Source organism: Protopterus annectens, chromosome 6.part0, assembly GCF_019279795.1.
Source record: "Protopterus annectens isolate FY-2018-M chromosome 6.part0, PAN1.0, whole genome shotgun sequence".
NCBI classification, from domain to species: Eukaryota; Metazoa; Chordata; order Ceratodontiformes; family Protopteridae; genus Protopterus; species Protopterus annectens.
Window position 1 is genome coordinate 1,397,130,601 of NC_056737.1, and position 24,801 is coordinate 1,397,155,401.

Consider the following 24,801-nt stretch of genomic DNA (forward strand, 5'->3'; position numbering starts at 1 on the left):
ACTCACTCACATGCAAACAAGGTAAATACTGTGACATGCTAATTACAGCATACGTAGCTGAATTGTATGCTATTCAAGCAGACCAACATAGTGGAGCGATTCAACAAGTTCTAAAACAACCATGTAGACTCTGTCCTGGTGTTTCCCATGTATTTGAAGATTTTTTCAGATACAGCCACAGAAAGGAGTCTACACAGACACAAGAGCAAGTAAATGTTGTTAGATTTGTACAGAAATGACCTTGACATGTGACAGCAGGCACATAATTTCAGTTCTATACAGAGTGAATGCAACAAAAAGAGAATAACAATAGCAACACATCCTTTTTAAGTGCCATGACATAAATGCAGCTTTGCTCACCTACCCCAAAATGAAAAAGACACTAGTAAGTAATCCAGACAGCTAAAAGTGTAAACCCATGAAACAGACTATTCATAGTGGCATGTAAGCATATGCCGTATATAGCTGATGAAATACAGACACATTTTCTCAAAAACAGTACTCCTCTGTGTGTATGTATGTATATATGTATATATATATATATATATATATATATATATATATATATATATATATATATATATATATCAAAGTAATACTCTCCCATGTGTGTTCAACATTCAACTCCCTTTCAGTTTCTCTGTCTACACAGTTGCCAACCATGTAGATTCAGGGTTGTCAGCATGGTGAATATGCAAATGAGGTCTGAACTCATTAGAATTGCTGAATCCCAATAAAGTGGAACCATGTATGTATGTTCACCTCATGTAGGTACTCACTCAGTGTTTGTTTTCAATGGATGACAACACTGAATAATGACATCGGGGGGTGTCAGGTTAGACATACAGAAGTGTACATGTAGGTTTGTGAAGGATGAAAATGCATGTAAGCAGTGCACACTTCACAAATTCTGTTTCATTAGGATGCAAACTCCTCTTTATTTGTTGGCAAAATGTGTCACTGCTGTCTACTTTAAGTACTTTTTTTATTATTTTGGTCATTGTTTGCATGATATGGTGCTTAGCACAATCACAGCAAACTCATGAATGAATGGTAGGTTTCCTGTGCTTGTCATGTAACTATTCCTGTGGCAGCACATGTATATATATGGCTGGAGTATAGATGGCCCTTGCTTCTAGTACAGGGTGTACAACCTTTCCTTCACTTTTTGTGCTCCATCTTTGTGCAATATCATGGCAAAGGAAAAAAGTAATACTAATTTTGCCTGTGCTTACCATATTTACATGAAGTTGCATGAAGGAGCACAGAGGTGCTCAGAGCTAAACATAGCTCACTAATGTGCAAGCAGTAGGTGTGTTTAATAGATGCTAATTACAGCATGAGAAGGTGAATTGCATGTTAATAAACCAATCCAACATAGTGGAGATATTCAACAAGCTATAAAGCATCCATGTAGACTTCATGCTGCTTCTTCCTGCATACTTCAATGCTATTGGAGTAAAACAATGGAAAATCTTCAGGGAGACAATGCTAGGGGCTGCTGCTGCTTTGATACATCTGTATGTGCTACAGGCTGAAGCCAGTGATACTGCTGCTGGTGCCAATAGTCCTAGTCCAAGATGGAGAAGAATTTTCAGGCCCCAGGTAACTTTTCAGATGCTTCATGACCTGGAGATTGTAGAGCACTACAGGGTAGACAGGGACACACTACAAGAACTCTCTGATCTTTGGCCCCTCAACTCAGAGCCAGAGCCAGCCAAGAGGAACCCATCCCAGTAGAAACTAAGGTATGTGTATCCCTTTGGTTCTTAGCTACAGATACCTTTCAAAGACCAACTGGGGACATGATGGTTTGCATGAAGCACGGCATTGCAGAAACAGGAAAAAACAGACCACCTAGAAAGCAGACAGCCAAAAATAGAAACTGAATGCATTCAATTAACTCACTTGGCCATCATGAAAATCCTTCCTGGAGTACAGATGGTATTGGGTTCTACTACAGAGTGTGCAACCTTTGCTTTACTGCAGTTTACACCAATGAAGCGCAACACAGACCACTGTTTCTTCAACTTTCTTGTGGCAACAGGTGTAAGTGTAGGACTGCCATACACATGGTCCTAGGTTCTAATACAGCATATTCCTTACACTATTACTTGTACTGATTTAGTAATCTATGCATTATCACATTTATGATCAAATGCATGACTGCTGGTATACTGTATACTATAGTCCTTTAAATGTATTTCTGCTAACTGGACCAGCATGGCCTTCACTTTTGCCAACAGCACATACACAACTGCCTGTACATGCAATAACCCTGAAATTACATTGCTTGCCACTGTTGCACTCTGCTTACCATCATGCATACACAGTGCTGATAACTAGCAGGTATATGTTAGTTACTCAAAACTGACTGTCAGATGTTAGCACCACTTACCTACACGCAAACAGGTGTATCTCGCATGCATGTACACTTTGTTAACCATAGCGCAAACCCACTGCTGACTGCACTATGGAACTGTATATATGATGCTTTATTATCTGTGTTGATTGCCATTTCCTTTGTATGATATAAAACTATATGTGGAAATATTGCAAACTAAGGGCCAGATCTAACTATAAGTCATATATCTACAATACATCCATGTGTTGCCCCCCACCAAGCACTACAACCCTGGGGTCTTGTAATATATAATGTTGTGTGCTTCTTCATGGAGAGGGCCAGTTGGTGATGCTCGCAACCTCACACTGCTAAACTCAAACATCCAACTATGCTCATTACGGGTGCTTGTGTTGTTACACAGCTAGGCTTCTAAACAGTCTAGTGCTATTAGGCTAGTAGCATCATATGATGGTATGAAGCTATGTGCCTACGCAAGCCTCCAAAGCCATTGTTCCCCAAGTGGCCTGCTGATGTCATCTACTATAAGTTCACCTGCACTCTTGTATAAATCAGACTTGTGTCATGGCACTTGCATTAATTACTGTGTTCTGTAGCCCACACACTTAGGTAGGGGTTCCATTTTCACTGCAGTCAACTGTGTGTGTCTAGTCAGCAGAGCAAATGTGATATCCTACAGTTACTTATCTAATGGCATGGATTGCCAGTATTTAATATTTGCACAAGCCTACACATCCATTTCATGCAGCCTTGCCAACCTGTTGTCTCCCACATGTCCTGCTAATATCATCTGCTATAAGCTCACCTGCACTCATGTATAAATCAGACATGTGCAGTGGCACTTGCATTAAGTACTGTGTTCTGTAGTCTGTGCACTTAGATAGGTAGGGGTTCTATTCTCATTGCAATCAACTGGGTATGAGTGTGTGTGTGAGCTGTTGCTTGACACTGCCGGGATCATGTTACACCAGCAAGTAGGACACTTATTCTGCCTTTAGCGGACACTGCTGATGTTATCAGCTATAAAGTGTTGTTTCACACACTCCAAATCAGAGTTGAGCTGTAGCACTTGCATAATGTACTGAGTCTGTGTATTTAGATAGATAGGGGTTCTATTCTTGCTGCAGTTAACTCTGTGTGTGTGTGTGTGTGTGTGTGTGTGTGTGTGTGTGTGTGTGTGTGTGTGTGTGTGTGTGTGTGTGTGTGTGTGTGTGTGTGTGTGTGTGTGTGCGTGTGTGTGTGTGTGTGTGTGTGTGTGTGTGTGCATGTGTGTCTGTCTGTCTGTGATCTGTTGCTTGACATCAGCAAGAGCATTTTACACCTGCTTGTGGAACACTTATTCTGGCCTCAACAGACTCTGCTGATTCATCAGCTACATGATAGTTTTGGATATGCAGTAATCCCACAAGGGCATGGTCAGACAGTGGGCTGGAGGCCAGGCAGATGTGATTTCATCCTATACCAAGCAGATTACAGTGACATGGCTTTTAATCTAGCCACATACATCATGGAATGGTTTATAGCCTCTGTGTTACATTGATAAGAAAGGCCTGTGGTCTCTGCAGACATACTTTCTAAGTCTAAACTGACAGACCCAGTGGAAATAAGATATCCTGCAGTCCTGTGGTGATTTCCTCCAGCCAAACAATAATCACTCACAGCTGCAATACAGTAATAATCCACACCACATAAAAAGTCAACCCTGTAGCTAGGAAAACTGATGTTGAGGAGAGTTCTGTATCTTTGGAACAGTGAGAAAAAGCATTTTCCTCAGAATATCTGTACAGAGGAGTACTGACTCTCAGAAGGTATGGTTCCATTTTGTGACATACATACTGCATATGCTGGAATGTATTTAACAATAATGTGAAGCACAGGTGTTTACATTGTTATCTGTATGCATTACTTACAAATGTACTGATGGCATGGCCATGTTTTTCAAGCCATTTTAGAGGTAGACAGGATTGGCAAGACATGAAAATACATGAAAAGGAATGCTGTGTGATAAACATGTACAGATATTTCAGGGACAGGTCCTATGACAGAACTTTTTAGCGTTTCAAAGATGTTTTCTTAGCCAAAAGGGTAATTTCCCTGTTCTTTTGTGGGAGCGAGGGATAAGGTGAGTCACTGTTATGGCACTAACAAGGATATGTTACTCTTGTTACTTTCCTTGTTTTGCTTATTGGACAGGTGGATTGTGAGGACTTTGATTAAGGAAGACTTGCTACTGTGGCTTGAGTGCCTGTTGAGTCTGGCCATAGCAAAAGTGTGATCAAGGTGCCATGTAGGTGGATTGATAGGGGTGCTTGGAGGGGACCTGCTGTCCTTCCTCCACCTGGTGCAAGTGTCACTTCTCATGCCACTCAATGTATGTTCAGGGCCATCATGGAGGCACAAGCACATTCCCACAAGTGCTCCAGACAAATGCTCAGGGTTGTGGATGTGGTACATTCTGACATGCGTGACTGTCTCCACCATGTTGCTGATTCACTGGATTGGATGAATGACACATTGGAATGAGGGGTGTCTGTGATGGACTGAGGGGTGTCTGTCACAGAATAGCCATTGTCTGTGATGGAATGTCTGATGTGAGGGAATTGGCATCCTCATAGGTGTAGGTCAGCCACATCATCTACTGTCAGCAAATGTGGCCATGCCCGATCATGCTCCCATAGTGGCAGGATTTCCACTGCTCCATCAGTGAGTGTGCTGTCCACACACAGACATGGCAGTCCATAAGGTTGTGTTCCTGGGCATTCCCATGAAGAGAGCTCATCCAGCAGACAGAAGTCACATTCAGGGAGCAGCACTGCATCCGAGCATGGTCCTGGATGTCAACATGCTAGTGCAAGGCCTGGCAAGGCTGGTTCACATGGTCAGGGACAACAATGATGAACTGCCACCTCTGCCATCCATGGCCCACACCTGTCATATACACCAAGATGTAGAACTAGCACTCAGTTTGGCTGTGTTCATGCACACACTCACACACCAGTTTCACCTGGAGGACCCCATACAGACACACACACACACACACACACACACACACACACACACACACACACACACACACACACACACACACAAAACAGTTAATCATATTGTCTCACTGCCCATTTTTTGTTTTGTTCACATGTCTGCCTTCTTATCCTTCTTATTCACACACACACACACACACACACACACACACACACACACACACACACACACACAGACACACTCACTGACCTTCTGTGTCAGCCTATGCTTCCTGCCTCCACACACAACACCCTGTTCAGTGATGATAACTGTGGCACATCCCTGTGTTCTATATTTTTGATTCAGGGAAACAAAATCTGTGTCTGATGCTCAGCATGCATAGCTAACTTACTGCTTAGTATATCTGCATTTGTGGTGTTTAACCAGTCATTGTACATTTAATTTATATTGACCTTGGAAAGTTTGACAGTTGATAGCATCAAAATGTCACAACTTTATAGTGAATGCTCTTGTGAGGATTGTGAAGTAAGAAACTGCAATGTGTATAATTACTTTCTAACATGTCTCTTACAGGATTTTCCAGTCCAAAGGTATGGTGCGCTTCACAGCTCACGCCATGATATTCTGATCTTAGGATTGTATGAAACTACAGCATTTTCTTTTCCCCTTCCTTACTTTTCTTCATTTAAATTTCTTTTTTGCCACTGTTTGCATGATCTGCCACATAGTCAAATGCTGGAATGGGACAACCAGGGCCACCCAGGAAGCAGACAGCCAAAAACAGAAAATATACTGTGTACTATATTCTTGTCAATGTATTCCTGCTATGTGAACTGGCATTGCCTTCACCTTTGCCTAAAATGCATACACAAAGCCCTGTATATCCAATAACCCCGAAAGTGCATTGCTTGCCAATTACACACTGCCGTGCACCATGTTTGTGTGATGGTAACAATCTCTCAACATTTTCAAACAGTGTGTGCACTCCCAGTAAGCACAATAACTACAATTGGTGGGAAACCATCATTCTACATTGGTCCTGATCTGTGGTGGACATGGCAGGCATTTATGAAGATGGAGTGAGATTCTGTGCTTAAAGATTGGGTGTCCTTGAGTCCAAAGTGTTTGTTGGACTCCTAGTGAAGAAACATGCCTCCAGGCTATTCCAGAGGGACTATTCCAGCTCAGAGTACAAGTCAGAGGTATGGGATAGTCTTGTCCGGGCTGTAACCAGTGCTACCTGTATCTCCCGTACTGGTGAGCAATGTAGACACCACTACAATGACCGGTGGAGGAGGAAGAGTGACTCCCTCAAAAATTGGATTGAGGAATGAAGTAATGTGGACACCTCACAGATGTATAAGTATCAGTTACAGAGACTACTTGAAAGAGTTAAAAGCTGAATATAGTCAGGACTGGTATTCATAATTACATTCTGTTCTTTTGTGTTTTTCCAAAGCTATCACAGAGGAAGAGAACTAAATGTGAGATCCCATGCCACCAAATTGGCCCGGATTAGAGAAGCATGAGGTATGTATGCAGCGGTATAGTACTGTTACTGTAGCATTAAAAGTTTAAGATAGTTTTGGGGGAGTCTCTTATACAGTTCTAGCAATGTGAGCATGCATATCTTAGCTGTAAAAGCAAGTATGAGTGCATTACTGTTGAGCACAAACCAACAGTTCAATATTCTAATATCAAAGTGAGCAGGCATTACTGAAATCTAAAAGCAAACTATGCATGTATTAGTCTGTAGGCCAAACCAACAGTACAGTATTAGACAGTAGTCAGAGGGCGTGAGTTCACATACCACACTTCCCAGCTATACAATACTGTTAATTTGTCATCAATATTTTAAGGTAAATTTAAACCTCTATACCAGTGGCACAGATGGCCTGCTGTAAACTGTAATCTGTATAACTGGAACATGCATATGTGCAATATATGCACACATCAAGGATTGCCTGTTGCAGTCTGTTGTATAGTGTGCATCTGTTATGAGCTGGGTAGTCTTAAAAGTAAAAATGGTATTTGTTAGGAGTTGATAGTCTTAAAAGTAAAGTTAGCAGAATAGAGTCAAATAATTGTAAAAATGCATTGTATGTCACATATGAAGCTACTAAAGTTATCTCTTTTTTTTTCACTCACCCAACCCTTATCTTCTCTTTTTTTTCCACCACACAGCGGGGTAGGCCTAGCTCACAGGATCCTCCTGCCTCCACTCCACCAGTTACAGCACCAATGCCCAGCACATCTCGGATGCAACCTAGCAGCACCCCTTCTGATGCCCCTGCACTACCTGGCTACTCAGGTAGTTCTGCCCCACAAGATAGGCCAGTGGTTCCCTCAGTGGTGAAGGTGATTTTATCACCCGTGACGAACTGCCAGGATTGCTGCATAGGATTGTGCACTGCACTTTTGGTGCACGCATATGTTGGATAGAGATGCTGCTCTCCATCATTGTAGCTAATAACATGAGAAGGATCTGCAGACATCAGGCACTGCAGCCATGGGCACAGTGAGTGACAGAGATGACAGTCCAGTGGGTGAAGACTCAATTTTCACTGTCACCCTCATTTTGATGACCATGGGTTCTTGATGTCCCCACTCCCACCCTAACATTGGTGTTCATCAAATTCTTGTATCTTTCACTGTCCCTGTGTCTTGTCTTATATGGCTTGTCTGTGATTTCTTGCTCACCTACCCAACCTACCTGACCCAGACATACCTATATAGCTTCCCCAACATTCCTCTCTCTCTGTCAGAAAATATGGGCACCTGTCCCAACAAAAAAAATGTGTCCCATACATAGCTATCCACTTTGAGCACATGTCTTCTTGACACACTTTATTCGGTCCATTTGGCTATACAACATGATTGTGTTGTGGTCATACCTCTCTCAGGAGATGACAGTCCAAAGTCAGCCAATATTCTGCACATATGATTGTTTTTACTGTTGAAGAAATGGATAGCTATGGTTCTTTCCTACCGCCCTCCTGCATGCTCCTGCCCTTGTTTCACTTTGTTCTTCCCCCTGCTTGCTCCCTATTTCACCACTGTCCTATCTTCCCCATACTGTTTTTTTTAGCAGTCTCTGGATCTCTAGTTTTGCTGCAGTTTTTTGACAGGCTGGGATGACAGGTATGTGAAAATACTGCATTTGGAAAGACAGGAAGGGAATGGAATATCTTCTAGATACTATGTCCCTTATTCAACTGTCATATGTGATGGCCTTTCTCAATGATACGTATGGGAACAGACAACCCCTGATTGCCTCCATAGGGGAAAAGATGGGCAAGGTCTCAAGGATTTGATGGTTATCCCCCAGAAGAAGGGCCATGGGATCCCTGGATATTATGTCAAAACCTGTGAATCCTCTGAGATACTTCCCAGTGCATCTGAAGTTGTTTTGTTAGGGATGTAGGAACTAAAAATTATGCAGGTTCTACTCCCTTCCTGTAAATGGACATCATGGGGCTTGAAACGTCACCCCAGTCTTGTTTAGAGTATAGCACTCACTGTCTTGCTTTTTATTCTCTGCCTTTGCAGATGGTCCAAAGAGCAATGTTCTGCCAAATGGGGCATTCATAAATTCAGCCTTAGATTTCTCAGCAAGTTCAGTCAGGCATAGCCAGGCTGCGCCCCCCACACCCCCTGCTAACTATATATAAAACTCTGATATCACACTACACTGAGGAGATGGGTAAATTTCCCAATCCCCATTGTACTGCAATCTCCAGATAGAATGCCGACCTCGCAACATCAAATGCACACTAGCATTCGCTGTTGTGAAGCAGACCATTTTTGGTTCGACCTTCCGTGATCTGGAAATTAGCCTTTTGACCATTCCCAGTTCGCATAAATGCCATCTGACATTTCAATAGTAAACCGTTTTCCATACCTGTACATATAATCAAGACTGTAAATGTGGGCTGCTGCACAACTTATGTATTGAAAACTTGTATTATATATTCAGATCTTTCCTTATCAAGACATCTTTGAAAATGGGCAATAAGAGCAGACAAACCATGATAGTTAATAAATGGAAATAAATAACTAAAATAATAATAAAACCCCTCTGGAGTAGTGGCAGTCATATAGCAGCAACCTAAGAAATAATAATGTGTACACTAAACAGTTTAGCAGCCTCTAACAGAAGACAAAGGATAAAACATGCACTTTCTTAATCTGTCCTGACTCCTTGTTAAGTGGATCAGTTCTCTTGGACTGCAACCAAAACAATGACCATAGAATCATAAGATATACAAGACAATTGTACCAGAGGCCATGTGTGTCTTGGCAATAACCACCCTCAGGCTGTACTATTTTTTAAGGATGGTGAGGCCTGTAAGTCCTGATATAAACTTAAGGGTATCCATCCAGTTATGCAAACATTGTTTGATAGCATACATTAAAAGGTTTTGAACAAGGTTAGCCATTCCACGGGGAGCCAAAAGATCTTGTTAGGCCATTTTGGTATTAGTGCCACCACAACTTTATTCTTCCATGCATTCTCTGACACTAGCTTGACCCATACCAAAAGGTCTCTGCCAGGATGTGCTCTGACTTAGAAGGAGAGTCTTAGAGTCACTTAGCTTTAGTCCTGATGAGCTCTAATGTCTTCTCAAACAAGTGATGATAGAGAGAAGAATTATAATTCACTTACAAGCTCTAATGCTTTAAACTACAGTCAAAGTAAATTCTAGAACCTAATAAACAAGACAAGAGGATAGGCCCTTCCAGTAGTCTTTCATATACACTCTATCAGAACATCCTCAGCACACTCATATCTTCGGACTTGCTAAGGCAATTCACATCTATCTCTCTATGCCTCTTTCTACCTTAGTTCCAGATCATAACTTTATATTTTAAAAAATCAAAACCAAAAAAAGAGAGAGACCATTAACTACATCCCCATATATGCCCCCCACAAGCACATACACACCAGGCATAGACACCCTCAAGCCTTGGTTCATTCAGTTAGCAAATTACTAATTTTACCCACTCTAAAACACAAATGTCTCACCATAAGTACAATTCTTCAATTTGGTAAATCAGAAGAGTCAGACCAGTCCCAAAATCAAAAATTCCTAAATGTGCCAATGACTTTAAACCCATCTCAGTTTTATCATCCCTGGGCAAGACCTTAGAAAAATAATCTACATCCAGTTAGCCAATCACATAAAAGCTTACAGAATATGTGGTAACCAACAACATGTTTTTTTTTTTGGTTGGAAAAAGTACCATAACTGCCCTATATATTTTGATGTCATCATCAGTAGAGATAAAAGGCTACTAACTGGCAAAATCTTTCTTGACGTAACAAAAGCCTTTGACATTGTTGATCCCTCTCTCTGCTGTCCCCCTTAATCACTACTAAAATCATCCGTGGAATAGACCTATGGTTTAAAGAGTTTCTGTCTTACAGATACTTCAAGGTACAAATTAAATCCAAATATTGTCTTCTAGCTCAAATCTCCAAAGATGGCTCAATGTTTTCTCCGATCTCATCTCATCTCACCCAAGCCTTGTTTTTGTTTTTGTAACTTGGTTGCCACTTGGGATTGTAGCTTGGTCTTGGGTTCCTAGTTAGTGACTGTATAGGAGCAAAAATTTAAAGGATATTCTGCGAGAAAGAAAATATGAATGATATTTTAGAATAAAGATGGAAAAGAAAGCATATACTAAAGAGGGATGGAAGAGAAGAAAGAAGAGACATGATGAAAGAGACTGTCAGGAAACTGAACTCTATGTATTTTGAATAGATACAGTATGTCATTACTAATGGATGAAAGCAATTTGTAGAGATTAACGTTTGTTAGGATGATTGTTATTATTAAGTTTTTGGCTTAATAAAGTTTTATTTATATTACCAAAATTATGACAAGCATGAAGAATAAAGGTGAAAATGGAAACAAAGAAAAGTGGAGACTAAAGGTGAAGAAAAGATACAAAAAATAACCTACATCCCTTGGTTGAATAAGTCTTTAGAAAAATGGGTACTTTTCCGTTATCGGGGCAACACTTTAAACACATTTGTTAAGCTCCGAAGCTAGTGTCTTGCCATGCCCTTTTGTGTCTTAATCTAACCAGGTGTGTGTAAAATATGTTACTGGATATTATTTAAAAAAGGAGACGTCACTTCTAAATTTTACTCACACCTGGTTAGATTAAGATCAAAAAGACATGACAAGACACTGGATTCAGAGCTCTAAAGTGCATCCCTCTTATGCAGCAGCTGGACATATCAAATTAAAAAAAAACATGCAACCAAAAGTTGGGAAAGCAGAACCTTGGTAAGACACCGATAATATATGTTATATCAGGTACACGATTACTATTTTAACTCCCGTACATTATTTGTACTTCATAACAATGGTTATTTGCTTTGTCAGGGAAACCCTTTTAAAGCAGTAGTTGCTGCTTAAAAAAAAAAAACGCTTCACAGCTACCAGCTGTTTCATCACAGCTGCCAGAAGCCAGATAACTGTAAGTAAGAAAATTGTGTTTTTGGAGGATGTACATACAAGCGTAGTTGTAATGGGCTGCGTAGTGTTTACATTATGGAGAAAATCCTTGTTTTGGACTTTGCTGTTATTGGAGCAACACCTTATACGTGGTTACTGAGCTCCGAATCCAGTGTCTTGTCATATCTTTTTGTTGTTCATCTAACCAGGTGTGTATAAAATATTTTACTGGCTAACATTTAAAAAAGGAAATGTCAACTCTAAATTTTATGCAAGACCAAAAACACTTGACAAGATACTGAATTTGGAGCACAAAAACCACGTTTAAAGTGCTGCCCCGATTACGGAAAAGTACCGAAAAATGAGAAGTTTCTAGAGCAGACACATGTAAAAAGAACTTCACTGGGCTGTCTTTTCAGAAATATCATTTAATATATAAATGATATGTAAATATTAGCATTTAGAAATCTGCAATTCCTATACCCAAATTATTGAATATTACATATACCTTGTGTAAGATAGTATATTGTAATGTTTTCCTTTCCTCTTTCTTGTAATAAAGAATAGAAGAAATGAAAGTTACTAAGGGATAGAATCTTCAAATTAATTAATAAACATTACTATTTTTTCTTCTGTGCTGGGTGCTATAAATAGAAGAAAGATGAGAAGTAAGAGAATTTGGCAACCTGAAGTGGAACTTGGCATAATGTTGCTATCTTGCATTTTAATTTTTAATTCACAGCATTTAAAATTGGTAATTACAATAAATATGTTTGTTTTGAGGGATGATTACATTATGAATGGTAGATTCCTAGTAGATAAACAGGACTTATTATCAGGAGAGTTTTACTATGGATGAACTTAAAAAAAATTAATTAGATAATCTCCATATTTGAAACTTTCATTAAGACAAAAAATGTAAGAAACTTTGTAGAGATGAAAATGACTATGCTAATAATGGCAAGGCTGAAACAATGACAGAAACAGACCTAGTCAATCAACCTTTAAGGCCTGAAAATCCTGCCCCCTTTGGAATTTCCAAGCACCATAATAACTAGACAATGAACAGCACCAAATCTACTGGGATTGATGATCAAGGTTCTAGTATTACCTTTCACAAAAATGGGAACCCATAGAACATCACCAACCTGGCACCATACTGCAGTGAAAAGGATTGTTCTTCTTCTTTGGCTTCCTGATCAACCCCTCTGGACAAAATTCCACAGAAGAAACAAGAAGTGAGATTGTCACAGGTCCACTTCACACAGCAGTCACCCACGCAACAAGAGGGGAGTTCTACTGGAAAACACTATCACTCAAGAAAGCAAAGAAACCTGGATGGGGCAACAAAGTGACATGAGTAATGCCAATAACAGTATCAATCAATCCAGCACCCCTCCCCCCAACACACACGACAATTAAAATATGGAATCAATCTGGAATCATTTCAAGATTTCACTAACTGAAAATAAAACAAAAGTATTTGAAAAGGACATAACATTTACACTGCAAAGCAGGAGCAACTTGGTTAACACCATCATTAAACTTAGCTTTTCTACAGGAAGATGAACTTTTTTCATGAAAAGAGAACAAAATATTTACATATCAGACAGGGTGAGGACTAAGGAATGGGGAATGAAAACAATCACCATGAATCTAATTGGAAGAAACCAAGTACATGTTGCCTGTCTTTCCACCTAACTATAATAACTTATGAGGAGTACTGATAGGAGGACATTAGCAACATGTTAACTTGTTTCAAAATTAACTGGCAGCACTAAAAAGACTTAGCATGGATAAACAGAGGAGAATGTGTGTGTGTGTGTGTGTGTGTGTGTGTGTGTGTGTGTGTGTGTGTGTGTGTGTGTGTGTGTGTGTGTGTGCGTGTGTGCGTGTGTGTGTGCATGTGCGTGCATGTGCGTGCACGCTCGCACATGCGCACGCTTCTTATAGCATTAACTATACCATGGAGATTAAATGAAAGCTGTAAGCAATTATGAAAATAAATATAGCTCATATCAATACATTTTAACTATCAAAAGATTTGCTTTTAATTCATTTAAACCATTTTATTGATGTGATGTAAAATTAACATACATTACTTCTGAAGTTGCCTTACATTAGACTGTGTGCTGACTCCTAGATATACTAAAGGCTAACCTGATATAAGCATTTTAACTGTATAGACACTTCTCATGCTCTGTTTACCCTGCAAAATAATTCTCTTGTAACTTGTTTACTGTTTAACGCAGGTGTTCTGCACCTTTAGCTAGCCATATGTCAACTAACCTTCCAAACCAGACAGACAGTGCATCTTCTCCAGCTAGCCTAATGACCTGTGTTTTGAAGTGTGCCTATATGTGTATATTACTCCTGCTGTGCAGACTATTTAAATATTGTAAAAAACAGAAATATATTTTACATGGTCGGATTACACTGCCAGCTTTTGTGTGAGCTATGGGTAGGCAGGACATCTGAATTACCCAGCAAATTGTGTGGTGCTTATATATACTGCTATGTTAAATTTCCATATTTGCTGTTATGCTGAGAACTCACACTAACATTTTTCATGGGGTCACTGCCTAATTGCTTTTTAATAATTGTGTTCTAGTTTTACCACAATTATTCCATCTCACTGGAGAAAGCAGTAAGGCATATTAACTCATTCTCTATCATCCCCTGTGTCTGTGTGTTGGAAAGAACTGCAGAGTAAATCTTTGAAATGTCATCCAGTGTCAAACTAAAATGATGGTTAACAAAAGACTGAGCAATCCAAAGAAATATAATAGACTCATAAATCACAAGCCATTCTTCTTCTGTGCAGCTGTGTTACATACCATGTCAGCAGCCATAGGGTACAGGTCAGCATTTAATCTTCATAATGATCTGGCACTGAGCGTATTCACAAGTCACTTTCTTTTACTGCTTGGCATACCTGCAGCTTACTGCATGCATATCATTAGCTTTTGTTGCTTACTTTTGTAGATAACTGGTCTGAGGGGGATACCATCCTTTGGTTGAGCTTTAACTCTGCTTTGCAACACATTATGTTTGCTACTTCAGTTAATCACAAGTTATTCTACCATTTTCAAACATATCCTGATACTGTGATGCAGAGCAATTTTCCAAAAGTCTGCTATCGGATTTGTATGCATTATATATTCATATATGTTTATTTTTAGTTTGTTTTACGTTTACCAGTTAAGTGGTCTGGTCATATAACACCTTTTCACCATGACTTGGGCATAGAGAGCAATATTTCAAAAATGAAAGATATGTAATTTTCGGCAAACTGTGTTATGCATACAATAATCTATCTACATTGATTGCGAGTGTTTGCATAATTATTGCAGTGATATTTATATAGTATTGTAGGTGTTATAACAGAGTTTGCATAGAAGCTGTTATGATGTGGGACATACAATTAGCAGCACTGATCAGCCCTAGATTCTGACAATAAGTCACTTCTGCACCTGGGGTGTTGCCTGGTCTAATTGAACTTACAACGTATTGTAATCACCTTGATTAATTAAGACTCGATAATCTATCTGCTACTTTACCCCCCCACCATCAAACCTTTCTGAATATATTATTATAAAATAACTGCCTGTTGCCTTCATGCTTACCCTCGAATCTCTGCTTTTCTCTTTTCCTAGTTGAACTCTACATTTCCCTACAAAACGGAGTCTACAGGACTGCAAACAGTTTCTCTCAGCATTTAAGCAGAGTAGGATGCACACACAAAGCATTTGTTAAGCTTTCACTTACAGTACTGTGTAATTAGGCAGGTCACCATTTTGGTCAGCCATAGGGCTTTTTTTCTACTTGAGTGTTTGCCTCCTTCTCCTGTAAGTTAAGTAAACTGACTCTTACATTAAGAACTATAATACTTACCTTATAGCTTTAGGACACCTTAGGAAACCTTGTAAACTGCAATAGCCCCGCTACGTTCGCCCTCACTGCACTCGGGCTCTCTTCACTCCTCTCCCTGTCCCCAATTCCCTCCCACCCCCCAGTACCTTTAAATTTATAGTACTATAACCACTCCCCCACTTTCTAGATCCTATCTGCTTTCATCTGAGATAATTCCTCCCACCCCCATTCTTCTACCTACATTTCAATAGCACCTATTAGCTTTCATCTGGCATTCTCCCATCCCCCTTCCAGTACCTTTACCTCACCACTCTATCTTCTGGTGTTGCATCACCAGGTAAAATAGTTCCTTAACTCACTAGCTGAATCACAGATAATGACACACTCCTCTTTACTACCCCTCTTGTTCACACCATACCTCCTTACCTTGTATGAAAACCAGTTTCTCTCAGGATTTCAGGTCCTAAAAGGCCATACTATCACCCCAGCTGTAAATCCTCCCACCTTCAACCATACTTACAGTACTAGATCCTATCCAACATCTTGTTCAGTCTATCAACATCTCAACCCCAGGCACATTAGCTCTAGATCCAAACACTGCCACAAACTAATAAACAAATTCCTGAAGTTCATCACCAAGTATAGACTTAACCTAATACTTGGTGGTGATATTCACCCCAACCCTGGCCCACCCACTTCAGATACACATACCACCCCTACTTGTAATCTAAGCTACAAACCTACAATTAATAAGCCAACTAACTCTCTCCTAGCCTGTCATCTCAATATTAGAAGCATTAATAACAAGGTACATGAATTGCATGCACTTTTGGATGTCTACTCCCCTGAGATTCTCTGTTTATCTGAAACCTGATTAAAACCTAACACTACAGGCAATGAAGTGTTACCACCTGGGTACAACATACACAGGCTGGATCGTGCTTCGAGGAAGGGGGTGGGGTAGCTGTAATCTATAAATCTGAGTTGAATGTCACCATAGATGTAATACAAACACCTCAGATTAATAACTCAGAGATTCTTGCCACCAAATTGCAACTTAATACAAATAAATGCATTAGTATCATCTGTATGTACATAGCCCCAGGTAACAATATATCTACACTTGAAGATATCCTGCACTGGCTATCATGTCAGTACCCCCAAGAAACCCTACTACTTGGAGACTTTAACATAGACTGGGACACCTATTCCTCAGAATCCCCAACCACCCATATTAACCTGCATGCATTTACACAAATCACATCCACCCCTACCAGGATAGGTAAACCCAACCAAAAAGAAAGCATACTTGACTGGGTACTCATAAATAGTCACCCCCAACTGTACACCTCTGGTACCCTCCCTGATGGCCTAAGCGATCACCTTTTCACATATGTAATTAAGCACAAAGCCATTAATTCCCAACAACCCTTACTCAGAAAGGTTAGAAACAATATAAACTTTGACCCTGCCAAATTCCAACAAGAACTAAACTCAAGTAATTGGTCTGTTCTAAAACACCTCCCCTTAGAGGAAGCAGTAGAATACTTTAACAACAAATTCCTTGAGATCCTTGATTTGCATGCACCTGTTCGTTCAACGAGAACAAAGGCAAAAACTGTGCCATGGCTTTCTAAAGAGTCTAAACTCAAAATCACCCATAGAAACAAAGCATGGGCTTTATGGCATTCTTCTAAAGACCCCCCAAGATCACATTAAATACAGGCAATCCAGGAATGAAACTAAAAAAATCCATTTTAAAAGACAAAAACAATACTACTGTAATTTACAGACAGTAAATCAAAATAACCCTCAAAAGTTTTGGGCAGGTTTAAATAATCTATTACATCCTGGACAAACTTCAACCCCAATCCCTGCTGCTACTATTGATAAAACCCCTGAAGATGTTTCTGACAGTTTTAATCAATTCTTTACTGAGACAATTCAAGCCCTAGCTAGCCAACTACCTCCTAGCTCCCCTGGTCCTGAAAGTAGCACCCTTAGAAACCTACTCGCATTCAGCTTCCAACCAGCTGCCACTTCACTTATCCATACCTTCATCAAAAAATTAAAACTCACTACACTTTCTGCTGATCAACTCCCTGCCAAGTACCTACAAAAATCAGCTGATGCTATTGCTTACCCCATCTCAATACTAATCAATTTAACCATAGTAGAATCTAAAATTCCCATCATCTGGAAAATATCCTATGTAATCCCACTTCACAAAGGAGGCAGTTCTACTGAATTCTCCAATTATAGGCCAATAGCTATACTCTCTCCACTTGCAAAGATTATGGAAAAATGTATTCATAGATAACTCATGCACCACCAAATCCAGAATCACCTTACGGCAGACACTCAGCATGGCTTCTGTCCTCATCACAGCACTACTTCAGCCCTCCTAGCCTTTACCAACACCATAAACCATAATCGCAACAATAATTTTATATCCTCAGCCCTCTTCTTGGATCTTTCCAAGGCATTCAATATGGTTAATCACCAGCTTTTAATCCACACCCTGCAAACATTCTGTCTAGATACTAGAGAACTTCAATGGTTTCAATCCTACCTGAATGATTGACAGCAGGCTATCCTCTGGCAGAACAAACTCTTTAAACTTCTACCTAACACCCTTGGAGTAGCACAAGGCTCTACACTAGGGCCCTTGCTGTTCTCCATCTTCATTAACAGCCTTTATACTGTCATCCCAAAAGTTAGCTGTATCCAATATGCTGATGATTCTACTCTGACTTGCTCAGCCACATCTCCAATAGAGTTATTATCAGCTACCCAGACCACCTTTAATACAATAGAAAACTGGCTTTCTGAACATCATCTGATCCTAAAAAACTAAAATGCTGTTATTTTCGCCAACACGTAGGTTTACCGCTTTCACCTTTACCATAAATTCAAATGATGGCACAGTAATCTCCCCTGACCCCTCTACAAAACTATTAGGTGTCATCATAGATAATAATCTAAACTTTGACCTACATGTTAGCCAAACTATCAAAACCATCAATAAAAAACTAGGGTCACTTTACAGAATAAAAGCCTTCCTAACCCCTCCAGCTAAAATTGCCATAACTTGCTCTCACCTTCTTTCAACCCTTCTGTATGCATCCCCTCTACTCTCGAATTTAAACAAGACTGTCCTTAACAAACTCTCAACTTGCTACAACCGCATTGCCAGGTTTGCCACTGGGCTGCCATTTAGGACACATCATTGCATCAATCTAAACCAGCTTGGGTGGCTTGTACTACCCAGCCTAATCCAGTATAACCAACTGATTATGGCCTATAAAATCCTATATAATCCAGACAATACTCCTGCACTTAAAAATATTATCACCACCTATAACAATGCTAGACCGCTTCGATTCTCTAACAAACTACTAATTCAGACTAGCAAAATTAATAACGCAGCTGGTGACTCTCTCTTTGCAAACTCTGTAAGTAGATCCTGGAACTTTCTTCCAGCTGATATTACCTTACTTTCCACCTTAGGTCAATTTAAAACTAGATTCGAAAAACATTTGTCACTTAACTGGCTATGTCACTGTATCAAGCCTGGCTAACTCTCTCTAGAATGTGTAAAAATCTGTTAACCATTTTACTGTGTAATTTAATTTAATCCTGATTTACACTCTGGATTAACTCTAACCTGTGGAATTTGTTTAACTTGCTTACTTATGTAATCTCTGTAAATAATCTGTTTGTAATATGTAATGCTGGTATTATGTAATGTTGTATCTGCTTACCCTTGGAGCTTTTCTCCCCGGGCCTCTGCTAAAAATGGACATGCATCCAGTCGGACTATCCCAGTCAACAAATGTAAAATAAAATAAATAAAATAAAATAAAAATCTATCATAACTAATTTTAGTGTTAGGCAAAACATTCAGTTATGCAATAAGTAACTTTGATTAATTGTATTAGCATTATTAGTATATATTGCAAGTACTTTAGTGTATACATAGTTATTTAGTATTCCTTTATTTACTGTGAAAATTCGAATAGATAGGAGTCCATTTTCAGTGGAGACCCAAGGACAAAAACTCCAAATTATTGCAAAACATTTAAAGCGCAATAATTTTACAAACTTCAAAAATAATACAAACAAAACATGTAAAGCTTAAATAATTATATCAAATTAAACTTTGACAGAGGTATTATAGTCACTTAAACAGTGACATTATGTGGTCAATATCATATGCTAATGATCATGTAATGATATGGAAATAAGCAACAATATGGGAATGTGCCCCTCTGCGAATGCAAAAGAGGACAGATAATATGGTGATGTGAATCAGAATCGTATAAAATTTGTACAATCAGTTGCAACTGTTAGCGGGTTTATATGTTGTGATTTCTTAGTGAACAATAAGTGAGATAGAGAACACTTGACTCTAGATGTAGCAGTCATTATAGCCATGCAGTCTCTCATCCATGACAGAATATGCCATCACCCTCCATGATGCAACAGGATTCAACCATGCTTAACATACCATCACCTCCAGAGCATGGATGTAGTCACCCTCTGTTGTGTGGACAGAGTTGCTGAAAGGCAGCTGGTAGATATGTGCCATCCTCACATGGAATCTCATAAAATTCATGTAATACTGAACCCTGTGGATACTACAGTATGTGTAGCTTTGATAATTGTTGCTGCTTGGACTTTCCAGAGACCATTGGGCGTATACAGGGTGTATCACCCATAACTGCTTCAAAGAGTATTGTACCAGCTCCCTGATGTGATACTGCAGCATATGGGGAAACATATGCAGGTCCTAAGGACCACAGAAGACAGAAACAACACTATGCAGACCTTCTACATAATATGAGTTGCCCAAGGTTTTAGGGGCCACTGATTGAATTCACATTGCTATCCAGGCATCTCCAGGACTGCATCGGTAATGGTACATTAATTGTAAGAGCTTCCACACCATTAACTGCCAGGTGGCCTGCAACACATAAAGTATCATATACAATATATTTCCCCAACCCCCCGCCAAGCAGTTCTCATGATTCCTACATTTTGCACAAGTTCTGCCTAAGTCACTGATTTGTGTAGGATGATGTCACATAGGGACTTCTTATTGGTAATGCCTGATGTGCCCCTGAAAGCATGGGAAGGTGTGGCTAAGATCCAATATGACAATGTACTGTCACACACCCAAAAAATCATCAAGCATGCATTTGGACTGATGACAGCCCACTTTTGCAGCTTAGATTCCAATAGTGACATACTGTAGTGTTGTTTTTTAAAAGAATTTTTAATATTTTGGGCATATATGTTTGGGTATTTATTTAAACATTTATATCTTTACCAAATACATGGAACAAAATCAGTATTTTTTAAGAATTTTTAGGATTTGTGTTCTGGTAAGATGCACTGCGTTTATTATGCTGGAAGAACATGTTATTTATCTACTTGCACATGCGCACCATAGGGTTGTTTCATATGCGACAATATTATAGTTGTCACTTTAAGTTCAGTTGTGTAATTATTCAATTTAGGAAAGAATTTGGAGGGTTTTTATGTATTTAATGTGTGCCATTAACACTTTTCCTTGTTCTGATGAAGCGTATGGTGATACGTGAAAGCGCTTAACCAGGATTGGCACTGTGTTCTTTGTTTTATCGCTACAATAAAGCTGTGTTTCAGAAGGAAATTTGGTGGATCGTGGTTTGTCCTGGGGATCTTGTTCTACATCTAGTTGGTTGTTGTACCCTTGGACTTTCACCTTTTATACAGTAGTACTGGTCAAGCCACCAATTTGTACTCCTTACTTTTCAGCTTCTTTGGCATTTTCCTGTCATATACTGCCTCTGACACCCTATGCCAGTTAGCTACAGCACATCTGATTCTAGCTTTGACCTCCTTACTCATGCTTCGCTTCTCCTGAACCACCCCTCCTGGATACCTGAGGCTGTTAATCTCTTCTACTATTTTCCCTTTTATCTCAGTTTTCACTCCTTCTTATAGGTTCATAGGTGTTTAGTAGGCTAATGACCACGAGGGCCTTTTTAAGCCTAGCCATGCATTCCAAATCTCTGACAAGTTCTGATACCCTTGATAAGTGTAGGAATGGGCCTGGGTTATGAACCATTTAAAGGCTGCCTGTTTGCATTAGAGACATAGGTGTGAAACCAGCGATGAATTTTTATTTCCCCATCCAATTGTCCAAGTTGCACTTGAATTGGGTTAGGGAAGAACTTTGCTTCACATGGATGGGGAGCCTGTTCCGTAGACAAGGTAGTCTCTGGGATACATACCTATCTCTCCAGCAGGTCCTATTTTTGATGAATGCCAAATACAGTGGAACAGTGTCTTCCTTGGAATTAGATGCCATGCCTTTGTTTATAAGTTGTGCAACATAGAATGATCTCCACACCACTGTAGACGTGATGATCAAAGGCTAGATTACTATCTATGTGTGTCCCTACATCCCTGATTACTGGGTCAACTCTAAGGGGTGTGTTGTCAATATAATAGTTACCAGGGATGGATGACTTCCCAAAGGATACTATCATGCATTTTTTGGCATGTAGTTTTAGTCCATGGCTCTGATACCAGTTATTTGTCTGTGTCAGCCCCTCCTGGAGAACATTTGTGTCAGTGTGAGATTCAATGATAGTTCCTAATTTGCAATCATCTGCAAATTTAATCAGCCAGAGACCACCAACATTGGCCTTAACTTCTGAGAAGTAAATGCCAAAAAGGAGAGGTCCAAGGACTGATCCCTGAGGGACTCCACTTGTGACTGGCCTCTTTGTAGAGGTAGACTCCCTTTCCTGGGTCCTGTCTGTGAGCCATTGAGCTATCCACCGGGTGACATACAGGTTTGTACCTAACCTCTTGAGTTTGTCAACAATTCCCAAGTGAGGTATTGTGTCAAATAACTTGGCCAGGTCAAGGTAGGCAATGTGAATGATTTTGCCCTCATCCATTGCTTTGGTGACCTTCTCAAAGAAGTCCACTAAGTTGAGTAGGCATGATCTGCCTTTGATGAAACCAAACTGGGTTGGGTCCAGTGTCTGAAGGTTTACTATATCTCTGTTTATCATCACCATGATAATTCTTTCCATGGCTTTACATATAAGACTAGTGAGACTCGTGGGTCTGTAGTTTCCAGGAAATGTAGATGATTCACCTTTGTGCAGAGGGATTACTGTTGCCTTTCTCCATTAATGAGGCACAAAGCCTGTTTGGAGGCTACAGTTAAATAGTAATTCCAGAGGCCCTGATAGGTCATGTTTCATGCTATTTAGAAGGCATCCTGGGATATTGTCTGGGCTCATTGATGCAGTGTTCTTAGTCTTAGAGAGAGCATTAAGGACCTGTTCCCTAATGATAGTGGGGGGAGTTATATTTTATGGTATTTCCTGAGGGAAGGTTGAGGGAAAGAGAGGAGTAAAGTTGGAGCTGAATGTATCAGCCAGAAGGTTTGCAATATCTTCTGGCTCAGTATAGTTGGCTCCATTTACAATGAGCTCTGCACACAATTGTGTATTGTCTTTGAGGTTGCAGACATGACTAAAGAATGCTTTGTGGGTGTCCATGGCCTGGGAGGCCAAGCTTACCTCATATTTGGCTTTGGTAGACTTTATTTGTCTTCCAAGTTGTTTGTTTAATTTGACAAGAGTGCTTTTATCCTTCTGGGTGCTGCACCTCCTAATTTTTGCCATGATTTTCTTCCTCCTGTTATACATCCAATAGATTTTGTGATTCCACCAGAGTGGCTTGTTTCTGTGAGTTAGTTCTGTACTTCTTCCTGATGGGTTTAGATGCCTCTGTACAGCTATTAACTGCTTGTACAGGATTCTGTGAACAGTTCTGCATAGCCAGAAGTGTTCTCAGGGTTTATAGCAGCTTGATATTTTGCCAGGTTCTCACTTAATACCAGGAGGTTAGCCTTAGAATAGATCCTGAATATTCCCGGTCGAGCTGGGGGTCCAGGTTTTATTTTTACTTCAAAGGAGACCATTTTGTGTTCTGACCTTACCAGGGAAGGCATTAAAGTAGGGAGTGTGCAGCATGCTCTCATATTAGTGAGGAGCAGATCCAGTATGGCTGCACCCCTGGTTGGTGTGTTGACGATATGGTCCAGGGAGTTTGTGTTTACAAAATCCAGGAATCTCTGTGCATGTATGTTTGGTGTCATATAGGATTCCCAGTTAATAGTGGGGTAATTCAAGTCGGTTTACAGACATAATGTTGAATTTCATAATGTCTAATAGTCATTTGGTTGAAAAATACCATCTCAACCCAAAACATTGAATTATCAAAATGTCTAAAATCATTTAATTGAAAAAGCAATGAGATTAATCCTAGTATTTTGCAGGGAGGCTATGCCCCCATGAGCCCTGCCCACACCCCCTACTTAAATATATCAACTCCGAGATCACACTACAGTGCAGAAATGGGCAAATTCAATACTTTCAACGTTGTGTGTTTAGACTAATTTTATTTCAACATTTTGATCATCCAATATAGTGTGTTCAACCAATTCAGTTTCAACCATTTAGCATTTAACATTATGTCGGTAAACCATTAAAGTCAACCATGAATATGGTATTGGGTTGGATGGTTAGTGTTTCTACTAAGTTTAAATACATGGTATGGGTTTCTTGGGTCATAGAGGGGGACCTATAGCTTGCAAGGATGTGGTACTGGATTTTATCTATGGTGATTTGAACATGGAGGAGCTCAAGTGCATTGTCCTGTTTGACCAGCCTTGAAGTATATTTATTTTTTATGTAAATAGAGACACCTCCACCTTTAGTCCCTGCCTGTGAAGTAACTGGTATAAATGTGTGGAAGGCATTATAACCTTGCACTGTCGGTGTGCTCTTTGTGGCTTTAAACCACATCTCAGAGACTGCTCTGACATCAGCATTCTCTTGAGTAAAGAGAGCTTCCAGGGAGTGGAGTTTTTTGTTTAGGTTCCTTAGGTTCATAGGTTCATAGAATGATACTAGGCTATTGGCCCGAGGCCCTTGTAAGCCTAGTCAAGAATTCCACCTATGTTCCCTCAAAGTTAATACCTGTTTCCCCTATCCAGCAGGGACACAGGTGGGATCTCAGGGGTTTATTTTCTGTTTCCCATCC